The sequence below is a fragment of the Halichoerus grypus genome, chromosome 12 (genome assembly GCF_964656455.1).
Source record: "Halichoerus grypus chromosome 12, mHalGry1.hap1.1, whole genome shotgun sequence".
Lineage (NCBI taxonomy): Eukaryota > Metazoa > Chordata > Mammalia > Carnivora > Phocidae > Halichoerus > Halichoerus grypus.
Window position 1 is genome coordinate 59,629,111 of NC_135723.1, and position 21,852 is coordinate 59,650,962.

Sequence of the window (21,852 nt, forward strand, 5' to 3'; positions counted from 1 at the left end):
AAAAAATGTTTAAGTTGTAAGGTTAATGGAAAAAGCATGATATAAATTACACATAATTTTTTTTTAAAGATTTTATTTGACAGAGAGAGAGACACAGCGAGAGACGGAACACAAGCAGGGGGAGTGGGAGAGGGAGAAGCAGGCTTCCCGCTGAGCAGGGAGCCCGATGTGGGGCTCGATCCCAGGACCCTGGGATCATGACCTGAGCTGAAGGCAGACGCTTAATGACTGAGCCACCCAGGTGCCCCTAAATTACACATAATAATTTAACGAATCGTGTAAACAAATAAAGACTGAAAGGAAATACTTCCAAATGTTAACAGCCAGAGCCCCGGGAGGGGACATTATGAATGTGCTTTTTCTGTATCTTCTAAATTTTCTATAATTTATGTTCATATTTTTCTGTATCTTCCTCATTTTCTACAATACTTTTAAAATGTGAGGATGAAATATTTCTTTTACAAGTTTGAGGGTCAAAACTTAATTTTTTAGAAACGCTGCATTTTGAAATTGTTATAAATTTGCCACAATTCAGTAAAGGTTTCACAATAGTACTCGTTACCAGTAAAAAACAAAACAAAGAATTGCGGCTCATGTTGACATATACTTACTAATTATTTTACTTTCTGTTTTAGAATATCTATCACATTATCATTTAACTCACTGATTTCCCAAAACAAACCAGCAGGTTCATGTCTTTATGAAGTTTCATTCTGACATGAAGTAGGAGTTTCAATTTGACTTATTTCATCACGTAGAGGTGAAATCTAGCCAGATCTGTTGATTAATCAGATGTTCTCTTCCATTTACACACAAAAAGGCTACAGGTCAGCTAATGATAAATAGGCTCAAAGGAAATGAATTAGCTTTGATGAATTCACGACAGAGTTGTCAAACCTCTTCTGTGTATGATTTTCCCCACCCTTGACCACATCTCTCCAACAATTTTACTAAGATTCATCTAGATACCTAAAATTCTATATTTAACATAAAGTCCTGAAAGTAGAAACCCCCAAATGGCTTGCTTTACTACTCATGAAACCTTGAGTCTAGTTCCTGGTATAAGCTGACCCTCTGACCCACTTATAACCCATCCACTGGTTACCCACTATACTAACCACCTGTTAGCACATCCTTTTCTGTCCCAAGTGTCACTGCTAACTCTTATTAAATGCTTACTCTATGTAAGACACTGTATTAGTTTCTTCTACCTCCAACTGACTCAGAGAGAGGGGGGGAAAAATCAAAGGCCACATAAGTAAAATAAACCTTGATTTAGTCTTCCTTTATAAAAGAGAGAGATAAAAATAAGTTCTACTCGGGAAATAGAAGAATAACAAGAGTAATGTGGCAAGTTAGTGAAGAACAATAGTTGGGGGAGCAATGACTGGAGAAGGAGTTACAGAAATGGGAAAAGGATTTGAAAGGTCAAAGGTGTGAACGGGAAACCTTGAGAAAAATGACACTGAGGAAGCACAAAAAAGATACACAGATAAACAAATACAGATACACAAAGATGACTCAAATAAAAAGTTTTTCAGTACTATTATGACAATGTTTTTTAAACCTGGGTAAATCTGTGTTGCGTTTTCACAACCAAAGGCACATAGCAGGAGAGGTAGTTCTAGGCAGAATTTTTAAAATTTATATCATATAAAGGTTTGTTGGGCTATGGCTAATTTCCAACTTCCAGAGGCCAATTTCCAGGTTATGACAATTTTCCCTTTGATTCAGAAGCAAAGAGAGAGAAAAATGCTTGGGCAGAGAACCGCCTGGGATTGTCTCCAACCAAATGACACAGCCTGGGATTGCCCAGCCAGCAGTCCCGCCCCCACTCCCCAGTGTAACAAAAGAGAAGGAAAACCAACCTACTGCACAAGCCTTAGCTCCCCTTCTCCACTTTCCTCTCCCACGTTCCCCGAGTCCCACATAGCACTAGTCCCTGGAAGCCAAGTGCAGCCTGCTCTTCCCACACCCGTGCCTTTGCGCACACACAGTCTGCCCTTCACCTTCAGACCTCCCTCTTCCTTCTAGACCTTGTTCAAAGGTCACCCTTAAGTTTGGCCTTCTTCCAGTGACTACCCTCACCTGTGCTCCAGCCCCTTCCACTCACCTCCACTGTAGCCCTGTGAGCAGTGTGGGGCCACCAGTATCCCCCAAAGAGACCTTGGTATGCTCATCTTTGAGCATAGTTCCCAAAACAGTATTGGCCAGGGAATAGCCTCTTAGAAAATGTTTGCTGGAAAAAAAAAAAAAAATTCGTTCTGTAAACGAATTAAGCCTAGACTAAAAGCATCATTTTTACACTAAAAAAAAAGAACAAAAAAAGTAACAATTTTTTTAAAGTTTCTCTTCCTAAACTCTACATTCAGATCATGATCTAAAAAAGATAGAAAAAAGAAAGAAAGAAATGATTTAATTTTTCTGTTGGAGAAATTTTCATTATTAATATCCAGATTGTAGCTTTTTTTCAATCATAATAAAAGGCAAGGGCAGAAGGAAGGAAGGAAGGAAGGAAAGAAGGAAGATTGGTCAATTCTAGATGAAGATACCAGGAGATTCTAAGGCAAACCTGGGCCATCATAATCTTCATGCTGTCCCTGTCTTTACCCGCCAAAGCCACATTGAACAAATCGATTGCCTCTTCTGACAGGTCTCCTCATATGTGGAGCTCTTCACCAAGCTAAGCATTATGACCATATACTCTTCCTCATTCAAGGTTTCCAGAGCCTTCATTTTTTGACAGCCCTTCTCTAGAGACCTATTTCACTAAATGTGACAACCAGAATTGATGTGGTCTAGCAATGACCATGGTGGGGTGACCACTCACCATAGCCAGGATGTGATACCTCTATTAAGTCGGCTTTTGGAGGTCTGCAACAATGTGGGCTCAAGCTGAATTTTTGAGGAAGTGAAAGCCCAGAACTGTTGTTGCACAGCATAGATCCTCTCCTCCCCCCACCCCCACACTCACCTTACCTTATATTTCCCCTGGAATAATCAATGTGAGAATCCAGAAGAAATCCCCATCAAAAGTCTACTATGAAAAATCCAAGGAGAACATTGGGAAATGCTGAGAATTCTGAGCATCTGGTCCTTTCATAATGGGATAAAGGAAGTCTATGAATGACAGCCCCTAACACAGAGTTCCAAGGTTTGGGGGACTGTTGTCCTGCTTAACTTCCCTCCACTCAGGAGGATATCTGGCTAGTATAAGGGAGAATCTGCAAAGCACAGATGAGTTTTTGCTACAATCCCACAATGAGAGCTGTCTAACAATAGAATGGACCAGAATGGACCTGATAATTAATGTGCCCTTAATCATCACAATGTTTAGGGGCGCCTGGCTGGCTCAGTCAGAGGAGCATGTGACTCTTGATCTTAGGGTTTCAAGTTTGAGCCCCATGTTGTGTGTAGAGATTACTTAAAAATAAAATCTTAAAAAACATCATCACAATGTTTAAGCACAGCAGTGGGCCATTTGTCAGGATTCTTACAGAAGAAATCCTGTGGGGGGTTGCTGGATGAGTTTGAGACCTCCAATGACCCTTCTAGTACTTAAAATTCGATTAATTATAGAGCCTCTTCAAGATCTTTGAGCAAACTTAACTCATTTCCAATATTCTGGTGCCCTGGAGTAAGTGCAGGACTCAAACATTCACTCAACAATCAACCAACTACCCAAACCACATTTACTAAGTATCTCCCAGATGCCTGTCGTTGTCTATACAGGTGAAAATGAATCCTGTTCACTATCCTATCCAATTGCATCCTTTACTATTCTGCTTGTACCTTATTAATTTATCACTGAGCCACTTTAGGATGTTGATGACAATATTAAACCATTATTTAGGACATGCCATTCCCACCTATCATTTATTAATTATGGTACTTAATAATTTCCCAACTTCAAAATTTCTGTAACTCCAATGACTACAAATATATTCAGTTTCTTACTAAGGTAAAGCCTACATACTGAAATAAAAAATTGTGTTCCTATGATAGAAAAGAATGGCCTTTTCTCCCCAAAGGAAATTATATTCAAAATAGACAAAACATACTAGGGAGAACAAGAGCCAAAACATTAAAAAAAGAAAGAGCTTAGAAGCAGATACAGTAATCTATTTGCAACTGCTATCTGCCCTTGTTCAAGAAAACTAAAAATAAAATTGGCCTGTGGTTTACTAAATTTGGTTGCAAGTGCTTTTCCCACCAAACCACTAGGCAATCACATCAATCACTAATAAAAATGACTGGGAGGGGGACAGAAGAGAGGCTATAGTAAAAATACACTGCATATTTTCTGGAATGGATGATGAAACAGAATCACTTCTTGTTTCAACTATTTTAGCACCTTCTCATTTTACTCAATTTCAGGCCCATTAAAGGGACCGGGCAGTTGGGCAGAATAACAGAACTCATTTTGAGAGAAGATTAAAACCCGCCCCAGTAATAAACTGTCTTCAGTTACTGTACACATCAGTCAAACCAAATAATTCACTGTGGGTTTAACTCATTCTGTAGGACTCCGGAATAATGTATCACTCTTCTGAGAGAGGTGCAAGTCCATTAATTACCAAAATAAGCTGCCAGAGTCATACGGTCTTCATTCTTCCTCTATACAGTGTGTTTTAGTTTTGAGGCAAGAGGAGAAATTCAGATGGGAAATGAGCAATTTGGGAACCTCTTACAGTTCTTTGGCCCGAAGTAAGTAATCCTTTCTTCCTCTTTCAGAGTCAATCAGCAAAAGTTCTGAACACAGAAAGCAGGGCTTGGTCCCTCATGGCCACGCAGCAAGGAGAACCTCTAGCCAAATCCCGAATTATCACACTAAGAAATGACCCGGGCAGAGTAGACCAAGAGAAACAACCACATCCAGGTTGTGATCGCCTCAAATGTATTGTGTGCATGTGTGCTTGTGTGTGTAACCACAGAACTATAAACACAAGCACCACTTTTGGAGGTTGTTCTACATGGGCCCTAGAGCCCATCTCCCTGGGTTCAAATTCTCACCCTGCCACTTATTGGGTAGAAGACCTTGTGCACAGTAACTTTTGCAATGCCTCAGCTTTTCTCTGTGACCAGTCAAGATACCTACCCCATACGGTGGCTGGGAGGTTACACAGGCTAACACAGGTAACATCCAAAGTACAGTACCTAATACATACAGATGTACCCTTGATAGACACAGTATTCATTCAACCCAAATTGTCACTTGCTCTAGCACACTGGCGTTCTGTGGCTGCCAAGAGCTATGCAACCATATGCTTAAATACCAAATCGCCTAAATTGTTCGGCCGCGGCCATTACTCCTTCACCAAGTACTGCTTGTGAAAGGTTCTCTTGGCCCTGTTTCCTTTTTCAGGCATCAAGCGTCTGTTTTCCTCCAAATCTGCAAGTCACTGGGTCAAGGCTGTCAAGGCCCCTTTTCACACAGAGCAATCAGTCAAAGACTGAGAACGCTCTGTGCGGTGGTGGTGGTGGTCGCCTGGCCAATTTCACGGGGAGTCACTTCGTGGCTTTGGCAGAGTCTGCCACTGTCTGCTGGAATAAATCTGGAGCCATAATATGATTTGTCTATTTTGACTTGTGTACATTTTCTGAGTACAAGAGACTATTGATAAGGCATCTAAGTAAGAGGAAAAAATGTTTGTTGATTCTCCTGACAGCACAAAATGTTCATTCAGTGAAGGGAGGGAGGCCATTTGCTCATTATAATTATGGATTAAGGTTATATCTTCTATAGCCGTGGTTCCCAAATGCTAAAACACAAATTGCTGGGTCCCACCCCCATAGTTTCTGCTCTAGTAGGTCTGGTGCAAGGGGATTCGGTGCTGAAAATCTGCAATTCTAGTACAGTCCCAGTGGACACTGATACTGCTGGTCTGGGGATCACAGTGTAAGAACCACTGCATCATAGGTAGGAGTACCTCCCTAGCTGTAAGAAAGTTAAGTTCAGATCCCAGGCCAAAGCACACTACCAAGCAAAGAAGGAGTTATCATTCTCATCAGGTATTTGTTGAATGAATGTACAAGTGAACAAGCATGTGAGGAAGTCCTCCTCCATCAAGACATTTCCTGCATTTGTTTATATCAAAGCTACTGAACACGATATATAAATCAAGATGGCCTTCAATATCTTTCAACCAACCACAGTGGATTTTTTTTTTTAAAGATTTTTTTATTTATTCATTCAAGACACAGAGATACAGAGAGAGAGAGAGAGCATGAGCAGGGGGAGAAGCAGAGGGAGAGGGAGAAGCAGACTCCCCGCTGAGCAGGGAGCCCGATGCGGGGCTCGATCCCAGGACCCTGGGATCATGACCTGAGCCGAAAGCAGACGCTTAACCATCTGAGCCACCCAGGCACCCCCAACCACAGTGGATTTTAAACAGAAAAAAAGATTATAGCACACACACAAATCCTGTGATGATCTGCTAAATGTACCCCAACATCTATACTCTCCTTCCTCTTAACAATAGAAACTCCAGAGCTGTCACTGGGCAAATGGTTGTCTGTTTGCAAACTATGTTTCTCCACCTCCCTGCAGCAAGTGTACCCAATGATGACAAGTCCCTCTCTCCCTAGGCTGAAGAGTAGACAAGGCGAGAGGAGACCAGCCTCAATCTAGACTCTAGGACCATACTCTAAAGCAAAGGTGGGCAAACTTCTGTAAAGGGTCAGACAGCACATTTTCTGGCTTTGAGGGCCATATGGTCTCTGTCACAACTATTCAACTCTGCCATTGTAGCACAAACGCAACCACAAACAAGATGAAAATAAATGAGTATGGCTGTGTTCCAATAAAACTTTATTTATGGACATAAAATTTGAGTTGCATATAATTTTCACATGTTAGAAAATGTTTTTTCCAACCATTTAAAAATGCAAAAACCATTCTTAGTATGTGAGCCACACAAAAACAGAGTACAGGCCAAATTTGGCCCATGGGCCATAATTTACCAACCATGCCCTAGAGGATGATGGAGCAACAGCAGAGAAGGAAGCTATCCTCAAAGAGCCTCATGGAGTAGAGGTACTATCCACCCAAACCACAGTCTACTTCTGTTAACAACACAGAAAGAAGCTTCTACCCCCTTTGAGCAATGGCATTTCAGGGTCCCTGTTAAGAAAGCTTAGCGTGTAACTCTAAACCATGCAGCTTCATATATAAAATCACATTTTGGTGTGAGATAGTCTGAGATATTAGGACTGTTGAAAATGAACAAAAAGTTAAAGAAATGGAAGAGTCCTTTTTTTGAAATCCCTGATGTAAGCTTCAACTCCGTGTTTCTTGCTAACCTTCTAAGGCGGCAGAATGAACAGGGGTCAACATCGATCTTGATGGCTGCAAAAGAGACTGCCTGATGTCTACTCTCTCATTACTTCATAACTGAACCCTGGACAATGGATCCTGCAGAAGGATCACACTTCTTAGCCTCCCCAAGCTTAGATGGGAGTGGGAAACCTGGGCCTAGGAGAAAGGCCACAATGAACATGTGTGCACGTGTGTGCGCGTGCGCGCGCACACACACACACACACACATTTCCTAACACTGCCCAGGCCTCTCCCCAAAACCATAGCTCATGAGGGACCAAGAGGAGGTAAACAGGCAAACAAGCCTCTCCCTCCCCATCCAGGTCAATAGGCTACCTCCCACTGTTGGCCAGTGTAATGTAGGCATAGCATAGGGCTTCCCAGAAAGCCCTTTTGGCCTTCCTCTAAGCCTGGAAATCAGGGAGCCTTAACTAAGAGCTCTGGGACCATGAGGTAAAGAGGAAGAGAATGGTAGGGATCTCAGTTGGCATGAACATCCTGGGTCACTGCAGAAGAGCAACAAGCTAAATCCAGAATTCTTTTACCTAAGCTACTGTGGTCAGGTGGCCCCAAATTAGATCCTATTTGCACAACTAAATAAAGATAAGAGCCATATCAGTACAGTGCACAACTCCGAGACAGAGAATTCTCAGCTCTAAAGGAGCAACAATCACAGGATCAAGATGGTGTCTTGTAGGGGATTCTGGGAAAGCCGGTTTTGCTTGCAGGTCCCCTCACCATTGGTTTACTCCGATCCTATTATACCTCCCAGTTGGTCCTCTGTACATGTGGCCCTACCACTGATTGCAGCTCAGCATTCAGTCTGACGTGGACTCGGAGTCAGGCCTAGTGACGTCGAGCATTCAAAGAGATGTCAGGGAACCTGGCTCCTCATTTTGGCTCTCCACTAATGTCTGACAGCCAGTCAGTTGGTCAGAGCATCTCAGTGTACCAACCTGGGCTCTGGACCCAGGAAACAACAGTGCATTGACTGAGTCTCTGCTTCAGGGAGCTCACATCCTGATGAGGGAGACAGAGAATAGATGAACAAATACATAAGTAATAGGATTCCAATAGAGGCCAGTCCTAGGTAGAGTATAATTGGGTAACGTGCTAGCATGAGGAGGGAGCGCGGGCTGCTCGGTTGGCTGAGGTAGAGGGGAAGCCTCGGAGCAGATGATACCTGAAAGATAAGGAGCCTATCAAGGGTGGCGGGCAGGGGTGGGGGTGGTGAGCCTTGGGAGCCCATGGCACCCGTCCCAATGTATACAGAGCCTGTTATCCTGGATATTGCATGCAAACTAGAGTCTAGTGGGCCAGACTTCACTCCTAAGGCCTAAACAGTTTTTATAATTTTTACCCAATTTTTAGCCCTGATATTCCTCATCCATAAAAACATACATAATTATACTGGGGATTTAAAAGTTCTTTTCCTTTAGACTGTGATCTTTTAAAAGCAGCTACTTCAGTTTTGTTTGTAAGAGCAAAAAGGCCTTAACAGAGATGGATGATACTGCCCCCAAGGTGGTGAAAACTGGGGTGGGGCAGTGGAATCCCTTTCTCTCTTTGTACACAAAGCACAGGTATGTATCCAGCCCAAAACCTCCCAGTACATCTGTAGTATGAAAATTTCCATGGGTGGAGGACGGATAGGAAACAATGTCTACAGCAGTTCCTGGGGAGGGGCTTAATGAATAAAGGGTTGAGAAACACTGATTTACATAAATACCTCATCTAAAATGTAACACAGACTGAACCCCCACTGTCATTCTCTACCCCTCATTCTTTTTTTTTTTTAAAGATTTTATTTATTTACTCGACAGAGAGACAGAGAGAGAGCACAAGCAGGCAGAGCGGCAGGCAGAGGGAGCAGCAGGCTCCCCGCGGAGCAGAAACCGATGCGGGGCTCAATCCCAGGATGCTGAGATCATGACCTGAGCCAAAGGCAGACGCTTAACCGACTGAGCCAGCCAGGTGCCCCCTATGCCCTCATTCTGCTTTACTGTCCTCTCCAGCATTTACCACTACCTAACAGGACACGTTTTGTTGCTGCTGCTTATCTGGGTCCCCATCTAGAACGCAGGCTCCACGAGAGCCGAGGCTGTGCGCCCCGCTGTGTGTGCGGCACGTGGGGCGGCGCAGGTGCCCTGGCTGAGCGAGAGGAGGCTGCTGGCTTACATGTCCTCAAAGGCTCCTCCTGCTGTCAAGTTCTGTGATTCTAAGATGCCCTTCATAGCACTGTCAGCCACAAAGCATCATTTTTGATCCATCCCAGGAGGCCATTCCTTGCATACCAAAAGCATCTCATGAGAAGGTGGCCTCCTTTATGGCCCACCCCACGCCCCCCAGGACCAGCTGTGTTTTAGGAAGTCTTTCGTGTATTTATCAAAGCAGCTCCACGGTCAGAAACTCCAGTGTAACAGAACCTCATGCTGCATCAGGTGGTGAGGAGCAGACTACAGGATTTCGGAAATTATCAACAAGATACGGACCTTTCTGACTCACACTCGGCTTCTGTCAAGAGGGAGGTAGTATCGCTTCCTGGCCTTTTGGCTGAGATCAAGTGAAGAGGGAGGTACTGAGCTGTTCAGGAGTCTTCCTTGGAGAAGAGAAATTCTTGAGCTGTCTGTATGCGGCAAGAGGCATGAACCACAGCATCTTTAGACCTAAAGGGAACCTCAGAAAGCATCCATTCCCACTGTCGTGTAGCTCTAGATCTCAAAGCCCAAGTTTGAACTCTGGTTGCTTTCAGTGAGTGACAGAGGGCAATTATCTAACTACGCGGTAGCTCATCTCTTCCATCTGTGAACTGGGAATAGTAATGGGTGTGCCCTATAGGTCAATTAATTTGTGTGAAGGACTCAGAACCATAGTAACGCCTAGTACACTAGGCACTCAACGTATATTAGCCCACTGTCACTGTAACTGGCATTTTGGTTTTCACTTCTTTTAAACTTGAAAAATCCTTTAATCTAAGAAAAGAACACCCCAAGTCTCTGTATGAAGGGGATTAAAACTACTATGTAGTTCTATAGAAATCCTAGAGCCCCAAGAAGCGCTCCTGGAAAACCAGTGATTAAGCTCCATACAAATATTTTACTCCCCAAGAAATGGAGACTCAAGGTTGATGTCAGAGTCACACTAGAACTCCAATCTCAACTACTGACCCTTCTTGTGCCATGTTCCCAGGTGCTCCTCATTATCAAGGAAGTACAGAACGTGTGTGCTAATGGGGCTTTACCGCTATCATAGGAATGAGGGGTCATGGGTGACATGCAGAAACAGAATGCAGAAAGCAGTGCGCTTGACCTTCACAGAGAATCGTGAAGTTCACCATGGCCCGTGTACAAAGCAGAAAGTCCTGTGGAATCCCTAACAGAGGGTAATACTTCCAGAGAACCCACCGCTTTTCCCAATAGCCTTGGCTAGTGACTAGCCAGAATCAGAAGCAGTCTATAGCTATCCTTTATTCCTAAGGACCCCACCATTCCCAGGGCAGTATGGTGAAGGCTTTGGAGTTAAGCAGGCCTGGCTGCGTAATCTAGACAATTACTTACCCTCCTTAAGGTTCAGTGTCTTGACCTACAACTACAGACAACAATAGCACCTCCCTCACAGCCTTCCTGAGAGAGTCAAATGAGAGAATACATTCAATTGTGTTTCACAGTCCTTCGGTGGACTCAGTAGTCCTATAGTTGGAGCTCAATATATTGTAAATCCTGTTATTATTATAACCACCCACTCTTTCCCCATTTGACTACTAGAATATATATTAGCTAATCAATAAAAGCAAAATTCTCAAAAGCAAACTTACTTGTCCGTCCAGGGTGGGAACCTGTCAGCTGTCCACCCAAATCAGGCCCGCCCATACTCCACGGTAAAGAATTCTCATTAGGCCTCACTGGGGGCTACATGTGGCCTCCGCAGCTACAAGTGGCCAAGCAATTAGGTTCTCACCGATGCAACAGGGTGGAATGACAAGTTACCCCTGAAGGCCTTGGCCACAGCACATTACATGTGCAATCCTCCACATTCTTTACCTTTCTCCCAAAATGAATACAAAGTTTCATCCTCAGGGAAGGACCCTAGGGAACACAGCTTGTACCATATAGAAAAAGAGTAGACTTTGGGAGAACAGACATTAGATGGAATGACATGGAGCTGAGTAGCCTGCCTCACTACCCTGGATCCTTATGGGAAAGAGAAATTTCCTGGACCTTTCATCTATGTAATGTTGGGCCTGTTTGTTATGATAGCTGAGTCTTTTATCCTGGTATATCCACTCCTTGGGAGAAATGACTGAGCTGAAAATTTATAATACTTTTGAACAAGCTGATGATAAAAATCACAGACACAATCTGAGAGCCAACTCACGGGTTAGGACAGGAGTTAGACTATGAGAACAAAATATTTTTTATATGCCCTTTAAGTCTTGTAGATACACCATGAAGATCAGCCTGCATACTGTTTTCAACTCCTCTGATACAACAAAGGCATAGCTTCCTTGAGTGTGTAGAAAGTGTCTGATTAAAGGCAAAGCATGGAACTAACTCAAAGACTTTAAATTCCTATGGCTTCAAAAGTCTGTATTTCCAGGCAAAATGTGAAAGTGGGGAAAAAAAATGACTAACTCTGTTTTTAGGAACAATCTAATCTGGTCCTTGGAGCTGAAGGCTTCACGGTAGAGGATACTTGTCTGCATACAATTCAGTGGATATCAGTTTACGTTCCTACATCATAAACTTGGTGCTATTGCATAATGGGGACACAGAGATGAAACACAGAGCCATGAATCATGCCTTTTGGAGTCTCCCAATCTAGTGAGGAGACACAGACATACTGAAAGAACAATAACAGAACATCGTCCATAGTACCTGTTACGCCACATAATAATAAAGCATTATAGCATCAGCTCATTATTTATTAAATGTTTCACATGTGCCAGACACACTAGGGCTCAGCACTTACTTAACCCTCGTAACAGCCCTGTATCGTGGATATCACATTTCTCATTTTGTAAATGAGAAAATTATACTTTAGTAAGTTGCCCAAAGTCACAGAGCAGCCCACCCAGAACCTGGGGTGTGTGATCCCAGTGACCACTCCCTCAGCCACCAGAAGGTGTGATGTAGAATAGAGGGAAAGGAGGTTTCGGACTGGCAGGTCAGCCCTGTCCCATCCTCTGGGATGCTGGCTCAGAACTGGGGGAAGAGAAGGGTCGTAAGATTCTGCCCATAAGGCAGTCCCAAAGCTTCTCTGAAGCTCTCTGTGCTGGAAAAGGGCATCATAGTTAGGGTACCCAACCTTCTCAGCCTTGTCAACAGGTCAGGAACTTAGAAGACAGGCACATGAGGCTACCCAAATTAAAGTCTTTGGATTCTTTCTTTCTTTCTTTTTTTTTTTTTTAGAGACAGAGGGAGAGGGACAGAGAGAATCTTAAGCAGGCTCCATGCACAGCACAGAGCCCCACACAAGGCTCAATCTCATGGTCCTGAGATCATCACCTGAGCCGAAACCAAGAGTTGGACACTTAACCAACTGAGCCACCCAGGCACCCTAAAGTCTTTGAATTCTTACATAACCTCAGAATGGAAAAGGTTCATCCCTAACCAGAGAAGGAGATTCCCCTCTTTTTTGTGACTAAGGAGAAATAATTTTAACTGCTTTTGCTTTTTTTAAAAATTTCTTTTTAAAAAAATTTTTTAAGTAGGCTCCACACCCAATGTGGGGCTTGAACTTACAACCCTGAGATTAAGAGTCACGTGCTCTATCAACTGAGCCAGCCAGGTGCCCCTACTTCTACTTTAAGTCTTAATTTCCCTGTGTGAAACACTTCTTCATTCCTTATTGGGGAGTCCCAATGTATGCCTCCCACATTCTCTAGGAAGGTGTAGGGACAGCAATCTCATGTTTACACAGTATTATAATCATTTTAGGGGAAATTTATATTTCTGTATTAAATTTCAAATCCTTTTGGACTTTTTCTATTTCTATTAAACAGTATCTGTGATAATGGATTACTGTCTGCTTACATCTCTCCCCCTCCCTTGCTCTATCAATTCTGTGCTTGGCCACATGACTTGATGTGGCTAAAGGAACGTTACGGCCATGACATGAATAGAGGCCTTTAAATGAGCTTCCATGGTGTGGTGCAGCACTTGTGCTCCCGTGGTCTGCCGTGAGAAAAGCATGCCCCTAGTAGCTGTTGGCCCTTCAGCCTGGTCCCAAAATGAACACATGTCCACTGACTTGTGCCCAGCCTACATAGGATCAGTTGACCGGCAGCCTGAAGCAGAGCCACCCAGCTGAACCACCCTGCAGACCACGGAGCATGGGAGTAATTGCTTACTGTTGAGAGCCAGTGAGTTCTGGGCTATATTACTGTGGCAGTAGCTGACTAATGGCATCATCATTTTATATCAACTGGAAAGGCTAAATTACAGGTACAAATCTATGTATTTCTGGGTAAAGCATACTGTGTGATTATTCCCTTGGACTGCACAGGCATCCTGTCACCCAAAACATGCCATTTCTCAATTACTTGAAAAAAGATTCTGGCAGGTTAGAATGTAGAGAACAGCGGCGCCTGGGTGGCTCAGTCGGTTAAGCGTCTGCCTTCAGCTCAGGTCATGATCCCGGGGTCCTGGGATGGAGCCCCGTGTCTGGCTCCCTGCTCAGCGGGGAGCCCGCTTCTCCCTCTCCCTCTACCCTCCCCTCTGCTCACGCTCTCTCTCTCTCTCTCAAATAAATAAATAAAATCTTAAAAAAAAAAATGTAGAGAACAGGTTCATATACCCTCAATAAATACAAAAGCTCATTCTGACAGGGAAATGTTTATGCTAATGTCTCCCCATATGATACAGATGTGGAAGAGAAACCAGGATCTATTTTTCATGGAAGAGATACATAAAATACTAAAATTTCAGAATAAAAAGGGTACTGATGGTGAAATAGTATCTTTAGGCTCATGGTCCCTATAATCTCCCTCAGTAATTTTTCTGTCCTTCTGTCAATATGTTTTAGGTTACTACTGCCAAGACCATTCTCTCCTCTCTTCTCCCCACAGCCTACCCCCGCCCCCGGTTCTGCCAATACTCCCATCACTAAAGTCTAGCAAGATTTCAAGAAGCTCCTAAAAAAATTTTTTAAAGAAATCCATAGGTCACAGGTTAGGACAGGTACCAAACATTATTGTTTAATGCATCATGATTATTGATAATCCTTGTTTTCACTCCACTCCAAAATAAAACAGCAAACACTACATGAGTTACGTTAGTCAAATGAATGACTTTAGTCAAAAATTTTTATTTCACTATAGATTTTGAAATTTTTTTTTAAAGATTTTATTTATTTGGGGCGCCTGGGTGGCTCAGTTGGTTAAGCGACTGCCTTCGGCTCAGGTCATGATCCTGGAGTCCCTGGATCGAGTCCCGCATCGGGCTCCCTGCTCGGCAGGGAGTCTGCTTCTCCCTCTGACCCTCCCCCCTCTCATGTACTCTCTCTCTCAAATAAATAAATAAATCTTTAAAAAAAAAAAAAAAAAAGATTTTATTTATTTATCTGACAGAGAGAGAGACAGAGCGAGAGAGGGAACACAAGCAGGGGGAGTAGGAGAGGGAGAAGCAGGCTTCCCGCGGAGCAGGGAGCCCGATGCAGGGCTCGATCCCAGGATCCTGGGATCATGACCTGAACAGAAGGCAGACGCTTAACGACTGAGCCACCCAGGTGCCCCTAGATCTTGAAATATTAATGGGATTTTTAGGATTGAACAAAAAGTGAACTAGATTTGAAGAGATCTAGAGGCCAGTTAGTTTCCCAGATCTCTACGTGGCTTTGCAGGGGGTAATGGAGTCCTTGAGTGACTTGAATGTTACAGAAAGCATAGTGGAAACTATAACCATAATAAACCTGAACAACATTCCACATCATTGTTAAGGTTGGAATTAATTTTTTTTAAGATTTTTTAAAATTTTATTTTAAGTACGATCTACTCCCCAATGTGCGGCTCAAACTCACGATCCCAAGATCAAGAGCTGCATGTTCCACAGACTGAGGCAGCCAGGCGCCCCGTGGCTGGAATTATTTTAACTCTATTCGGTGACACTGGCTGACACACAGGTCTCCATTGGAGGTCCTGACGATGGCTCCCATCCTATCCTCAACCACTTCCTCCTTTCTCCATCTTCTCCCACCACACCAGCCTCCTTGCTGCTCCTCAAACATACCAGACACTCCTGCTCTGACCCTTTGTCCTTGCTGGTCCTCCGGCCTGAAACACGTCCCCCTTGAGACCTGAATGGCTCCTTCATGTCCCTACTTCGTTCAGGTCCCTTCCGAGATGGCTTCCTCTCAGAGGCCATTCCAGACCTCTCAAACAGGCCTCCCAATCTCTGTCTTCTCGTCACAGCCTTATGACTTGGAAGTTATCTTATGGATTTGTGTTTTTTTCTTGCTGCTCCCATGAGCACGGACTGTGTGTGGTTCACTACAATACCCCAGCTCCTGGAGAGTGTCCGCATAGCTCGCGCTCAATAAATACTTACTAAATATATAAACGGGAGTTTCAGAAGTCGCTGCATGGAAAAAAAAAAAAAAAAACAGAAAAAGAAAGCATTTACTTATTAAATTAGATTGTTGGACAAAAATCTTTCAATGCATAGAATCCATGGGGAGGGAGAAAAAATAACTAAAGGGACCCTCAACAATATAGTTGGAAACAATTTTCTTATTCAACTACAAAGAAGTCACATAAGCCTGGACCAGCTGGTTAACTATATCAGATCTTAGTGCACTCTTTAAGGGGGAAAACCACTGGCAGTATATTCTGTAGGACTGAAAATGATTTCAGTCATTGTCAAATACCATTCAGAAACAAAGAAGTTAAATATTCTCTGCAATCAGTACACAACTCAACTATTGCCACTCGACCTTCTAAAACAAGGCCTATCCTGGAACTTCCCAGAGAAGCTTCCAGCATTTCAGTATGTGACATTTCAAGGACTGTTTTTAAAGAGATGCACAGCCACTTAGCCAGGAGAGCATGGCATTTGGTTAGATTCCTATAGTCATGTTCTTGGACTGCTTCATAAAAGCCCCACAAATCCTCTCGAATGACTCACAATAAACCTTTACAAACAATACATACAAAATCATCTCCTGTTTTTCCATTGCTTGGTGCAACATGAAAAAATTATGTTTTCTGTTTATATAGTTTAATAAACCTCTCTAGACTCTTAAAATGCCTTTTCTCCCAAATAGAAAATTGTATTTATCAAATATGGAAGTCATTTTTCTAATCACATGATCTAACATCTCAAAAACTTAAATCTGGATAAACAATCCTAAATTAAGGCTGGTATATTTTGAAACAGCAAGAATTTGTGTGTGGAATGTTTTAACAGCTCATGGATTCCTATGACCGCTCAGTATGACTTACACAAATACAAACCAAAACTCTACCAGGGAAATCAAATTTCATCAAATATCTCCAAGTAAAAATGCTTAACAAAAAACAGAAATGTGTAGTGTTAGTTTGATTCTTCTTCTTCCATCATATCATGGAAACATAAAGAGGGGAGAAGAATCTGCAGAATGGGGCACCAGCAGCAGCATCATGGACGCAAGAAGATGGTACGATAATATTAGCATTAATATTTACAGGATGCCTCCTTAGCTGCCAGGCCCTTCATATGCATGTTTTTATTTAATCCTCATAACAACACTCTGAGATAAATACTATCTTCATCTGACAGAAGTTGAGGTCCAGATGAGTTAAATAACCTTGGCCAAGGTCACCTAGCCAGCAGGGTTCAGGGCCATACCGCTACTCACTCCACAGGAAAGCCTCCCACACAGCTTCCTCCAGAAGGCAAGGAAGGGGGCTCACTGAAGAGCTTCCTTTTTTCAGAATTCACCAGAGTTCCAACAGCTAACATACCAAATAAATGTGGTGTCTCACCACACCTTGAGATATATACCATTATTCCCATTTTAAAGATTTTTTTAAAAAATTAAGGCACAGAGAGGTTTTATATTTGACAGAAGGAACAAAGCCAGGATCCCACGGGAGGTAAGCTGGCTCCCGTAACCACAGGCTGGACCACTGTTCTACTGTTGTTCTCTCGGCTCCTCTTGGCCAAGCACTCTTGCCCACTCATGACTTTAACTTCCTCGGCTTCTTCATCTACGGAATTAGCTAGTTGGACTAGATCACCTCTAAGTTTCCTCCTGGCTTTTCTGTGATACAGTGCTCAAATTCATCTGCTCGAAATCATCTTTTTGCCGTGATGAAAACTCGCAGGATAGAGTGAGTCGTCCTGCTTTTTTTCCTCAGGGGGAGAAAATGCACCCAATAATGATCCTAATATACTTTCAGGATTAAGTTCATTTTTTAGAATTTTGTATAGTATAAAAGAAAAATTTGAAATCACAAAGTTTTCATTTTTTAAAAATTAGTTAACCATTTTCTGGAAAGAAATGGAAATTTAAAAACAAAACAAAATTACAAGCTACTATTCTTTCCATTACACCTTCTGTAGGTTGTATAGCTTTTTTGCTGGAAACAACAGTCTTCAACATTTACTGTGCATCTCAGCATCTATACATACTCCATTAAAACACACGCCTATCATCAGTATCTTATTAAATACAGTGATTAGCAGGAGTGGAATAGTTTTCTTGCACAGTGTTTTAAAACCATCTATACTGGTTGCAAACTAGTATAAGAAGAGAGATTTCCTGTAAAAATCTTAGTTCCTAGCTTCTCTCTCCCAAATAAGGACAAGGATCTGCCAACTGCCTGCACTCCAACCTGACAACACTGGGCTGCAGGTGAGTGGAAGCTGCCTTCGTAAGCAAAGCCAGGGCTCCCTCTAGTTTGCCAGAGTGGTGGGGACCACTCCCAATTAGACTGAATTTGGTCACTTTGCTCATACACTGTGTCCTGCGGGCATCGAGTCTGAGAAGTTTAGAAGACAGCTTTCCCAGTTTGGGCATTTCTGCTCGAACTCCATACCTGACATAGCATCACGTCTTCAAAACTGCTCTATATTAAATGCTTGCCTCCAGTAAAACTAAAAATTACACTTAGTGAACTGAAACCCAAAAAGGTCACACCACTTTAAAAGCGTTATTCCTTTAAAAAAAGAAAATCCACAATCTTTGCAATGCTAGTTATTCCATTTGTGTAAACCAACGGGTTCCCAACTCTGACAACAAATCAGAATCAACTTTGACAGGTGATCAGACCCAGATCGCCCCACGTCAATCACATCAGAAGCTCTGGGGGTGGAGCCAGGCAGCTATCCTTACTTTTTCCAGGTTTACCCATGTGATTCTGATGACAACTCATATTGAAAACTGCTGCCATACAGGCACTTATAAATCAGTAGGACTGACTGCCGCAGGCCACAGATAAGAATTCTCATTACTTTACAATATAATACATTAACACTTAGGGTGCCATTATTTTTCCAGGTTTTGACAAAGTATTATTTCTTTATTCTAACATCTGATGTGAAATGTCCATATAACTTCCCTTAACCAAATTTCTTGTCTGGTGTTCCCATATTTCAAACAAATATTTTGGTGTGGGTCCCTGAAAGTGCTCAGTGCTGAAGTGAGGCCAACATACAAAAGGGAGTTTCCAGCTCAGGCAGAACATTGAGACTTATTAGTGTAAAGCAAACACTGTCAACCAATGAGTTGGTGCCAAACTCCAGATGTCTAGTATCAGAAATATCCTACCAAAAGATCTCCTCGGTAAAGATCTAAAATTGAAACTCTTTATAGATTGCTTGGGGCCTATGAAATAAATGCCCACGAGATATCTGCTGAGCCCTGAAGAGGAATTTTAGTCTACAGTCCACCGGCCTGTCAGTTATCTCAATAAAGTGAGATTAGCTGGGGAAAGGAGGGGCCTAGAGAAGTTCATCTAGAATTTCTGAGGTGAAGGCTTTCTGTAATAGGTCCTCAGCTTACAAAGAAACTTCAATACCCCATTTCTTTCATTTTATGTTTGATACCTGAAGAAGCATGGGCATAATTTATGCTTATTTATGCTTATTACCATGCTGTTCAGTTTACTTAATGGTAAGCTGTACAAATATGTCTTTACAAATTTCCCTGCTTTTGCCATTACTTATATAATTACACTATGTACTGACAATCAGGCAGCTGGATTAGCATTCAAGAGACTTTCGCTTAATGATTAGGTAAGAAAAACGGTGCTTCGATTTAAGCCCAGATGTGCTCCTGCACCAGCTGTTTAAGGCCTGGTGATGAATAGGACCTGAAAAGCGCTCTGTGAAGGACACCAGGGAAGCGTCCAGCAGGAAAGGCTCTACACATACCCAGGCGACTAGGATTTCAGCTCTTCATTCACAGTGCTTATAGCTGGGTCCCATTAGGTTATCATTGGTCCAAACAAATTTTTAAATTAATGCACACGAACATAATCCCAATACTTTAATTTGGAAACCTAAACTAAAAGAGAAGTTTGTGTGTATAGTGTTAGGTATTATGTTTGTCAGGAGTCTCCCACCCCCAGATAAGTTAAGTATCTGTGAGGGAGAGAAAACTAGTTAGCACCTTTAGACAATCCAGTAATTACAACCACTTTAGAATTGCCAAATTATTCGTTCCATTATTGTTACTGTGATGATGGGATGCTCATGGACCCTCCCAACCACCGTAAACATCTTCAGTAGTCTGGAAACATTTCTATTTTTTTTAATCTTATTTATTCGTTTGTTTGTTTTTTGAGAGAAAGTGCACATGAGCTGGGGGGGCGGGGGGAGGAGCAGAGGGAAAAGAGAGAGAATCCCAAGCAGGCTCCACACTCAGCTTAGCACAGAGCCTGACGCGGGTTCGATCTCATGACCGCGAGATCATGACCTGAGCTGAAACCAAGAGTCAGACCCTTAAGTGACTGAGCCACCCAGGTACCCCTGGAAACATTTCTATTTCTACCAGAAGACAGGTTATCAAAGCATCTCCCCAACGATCCAAATTGCTGCCTTTGGAAGTCCAACCTTTCTTCTGTATGTGAGATACCCAGGTATATAAGGGCCTTTATTAAAATGTAAATATCTTGTACAGGGCCACAACACAGGCTGTATACTAAGGTATAGGAGGACACCTGGGAGCAAAGCCTACCCCTTACTCCCCTGAACATTCTTCTAGCTGTGCACTATAAGCTACATTATTTGCTCTGTATCTTCACCTACGTCTCGTGTTAAATGGGACAAATGCGGCTTTCCTAAGCAATACATAAAAAGCAATTAGCCTGTGCCTCACTAGTAGATGGTTAATAAACGGTAGCTATTGTTACTATTTTATACAAACAAGAAGACTGTCAGAACCGTCCAAGTTAGAAAAGCTAAAAGGTAGTTGGATTCAAGATTCAAAATCCTGCTAGTGCAAGCTTTCTCCTCCCCCCAGGCCCCCTGCCTCCTTTATACCAAACTGCCCCAGCAAAAAGGTCAGAGGAAGCAAGATACGCTCTTGTCCCAGCATTGTTTAAGTCCTAGAATGTTCTAGGCAACCACATATTGTAGGCAAGAAATCATTCAACTGAGCTTCATAATATCCTCAATGTGGAACAAGCCTCACCAAGTTCAATTCCCAAGTATGAAAATAAAGACATGGATTTCTCTTTCAAATCTACTTAAAAAAACAAAGTCTTCCTCAAATTCCTTTAATATAAACTGCTTGGGCTAATTGCATAACTGGTATTTGTGTCTGCCATAAACATACATATAAACACATAAACATATTATTCTTCATATATGCACACTTCCCAAGAAGATAAGCTTCAAAGATGTTTTTCACCACCCAAAGTTACCTTTGAATTTACTCTTCTTACCGTCCAAAGCACTTCTCAATTTTTGTTTTCATTTCATTTCTGAAAACACTTCTTGAAGGAAGAGGCTAGGAAGATGACAAGGCCCATCCTCCAGGTAGGGGCTGTGTTTTGGTGGGAGGCAAAGTATACAAGTGGTTACCCTGAAGTATGGTGGGCCCGTACTACAGGACAAAGAGGGAAGGACCAATCATAATGGTGCTATTTTCTGAGGTAGGAGAGGCCTTCTGCTCTGAAGGAAAATATTTGTTTTATAATCTTTTTTTTTTTTTTTAAAGATTTTATTTATTTATTTGACAGAGAGAGCAAGAGAGCACAAGCAGGGGGAACAGTAGAGGGAGAGGGAGAAGCAGACTCCCCACTAAACTAGGAGCCCGATGCGGGGCTCGATCCCAGGACCCTGGGATCATGACCTGAGCTGAAGGCAGACGCCCAACCATCTGAGCCACCCAGGCGCCCCATTGTTTTATAATCTTACCAAAATAAACATTCTGGTTCATATTTCACTAGATAACGTATTTAACTCCAAATTGGAAGTACTTCTAGGACGGGATAATATTTATTTCATAGGCTTGCAATGACGGTGAATTAAATATTGTATGAAAATTGGTTAATAGAATCTCTGGCACACAGTGGTGACTCCCTAAGTGGTACGAAGAAATGGATCCATGTT

The 21,852-nt window shown here is 42.5% G+C and overlaps 1 protein-coding gene across 1 annotated transcript in view; it reads right to left on the reverse strand.

Moving 5' to 3' along the window:
- Positions 1–21,852, reverse strand: part of JAZF1 (JAZF zinc finger 1) — a 324,728-nt gene that overhangs the window by 293,360 nt on the left and 9,516 nt on the right. The gene's annotated exons all lie outside the window — the stretch shown is intronic.